The sequence below is a fragment of the Echinops telfairi genome, unplaced genomic scaffold, assembly GCF_000313985.2.
Source record: "Echinops telfairi isolate 266 unplaced genomic scaffold, ASM31398v2 ScPeMD7_3533;HRSCAF=4204_0, whole genome shotgun sequence".
Lineage (NCBI taxonomy): Eukaryota > Metazoa > Chordata > Mammalia > Afrosoricida > Tenrecidae > Echinops > Echinops telfairi.
Genome location: NW_022107431.1, coordinates 38,208,703 through 38,210,334, shown reverse-complemented (window position 1 = coordinate 38,210,334; position 1,632 = coordinate 38,208,703).

The following is a 1,632-nucleotide window of genomic DNA, read 5'->3' as shown; positions in this document are numbered from 1 at the left end:
GGCTGGGGTACCCGCCCCTGGCGTCACGAGGCTAGGAGGAGCCGGGCTCCCAGCCGCAGTCTCGATGCCGAGGCCGGATAACCAGCTCCTGGCGTTCCCACCCATCACCGCAAGGAGGAGCCAGGCTCCCAGCTCCCGTCTTGAAGTGGGGCTGGGTACACCGCTCCTGGCGTCTGCCCCCCCCAACCCCCTCGCCCCGCTACCGCGAAGAGGAGATGCGCTCCCAGCTCCATTCTTGACACGGGGGCTGGGTACCCCGCTCCTGGCATCACCCTCAACCTCAGCGAAGAGGAGCCCAATGCTTTCTGTCTCTCTTTTTGACCCTTAATCCTCACTCCCCCTTTCAGGACCGTTCAACTCGTAGGCAGGCTCTGACACCTCACCCTGGGAATTTATGTGTATAGTAGCTTTCCCCCTATGTGGCTTTTGCAATTTTAAGCTCACTTCAGCAGACTCATGTTAATACCCGTCCTTTGGTGCTTGGCTTACTTCACTTAGCATAATTTCCCCCAATTCGTCCCATTCAGCAATGTGCTTCATGTGTTCAGCACTGCTTTTTAGGAATCCATTGAATGTATGTAACACAGTTTTTTAATCCATTGATGGAAATTTGGGTTGTTTCCAACTCCTTGCTATTGTGAACTATGGTGCAATGAACATTGGAGTACAGATGTCTGGTGTGGTTTGTTTCTTGCCTCTTCTGGGTATATTCCCAGTAGGGGGATTGCCAGGTATGTTACCTTGATTTCCATCTGTTTCAGATATCACCAAATCAATTTCCATAGTGGCTATTTTACCTACAGGTCCACCGGAACCAGATGAGACTTCCTCTCTCACACAGTCCCCACACTGTCCCCTTGTTATTTTCTGATATTTTTAATTATTCTATCTTTGAGGGTGTTAGGTGGTATCTCAGAGTGGTTTCAGTTTTCATTTCTCTTATGGTTAATGATCAGGAACATTTTCTCATTTGTGTTTCAGACATTCAGGTTTCTGCCCTCGTGATGCTTCCGTTCAGGTCCTTTGCCCACCTCCTCTGTGGGTAATTATTTTTCCCCCCTTCTTATTGTAAGTTAGCAGAGTACTGTAGATTTTAGTAATAAGACCTCTGTCTGAGGTGTCATTGCTAAAGATATTTTCCCAGTCTGTGGGCTCTCTTATTACTCTCTTGGTGAATTCTTTCAATGGACACAGGTATTTTATCTTCCGTATATCCCACTTGTCACTTTTTGTCTCTTCTGTGTTTGTGCCCTTCCATTCAGCTCCTCAAAACCTAGTGGATCTTTGTCTACTTATCTTTATGATGCTCCTCCTATGACACAGAATATTGGAATTCCCCTTTCAGTGTCTCTGCTGTGCTGATTTCTGCAGAGTTATCTGGTGTATTAGTCTAGGTACTTTAGAGAAACAAATCCACAGCAACTCATGTATAAGAGAGTTTTATGTAAAGAAGTGTGCATCCTGAAAACATCCCAACCCAATGCTGCCCAAGCCCACAAATCCAACATTAACCCATTAACCCAACACCAGTCCACAAAGCCCTCCACCTCACAAAACAGAGGCAATGATGCCGACTGCAGGAGGAAAGCTGAGTCAGTGAACGTGTAAGCATCTCAGCACTAGCAGGGGTCT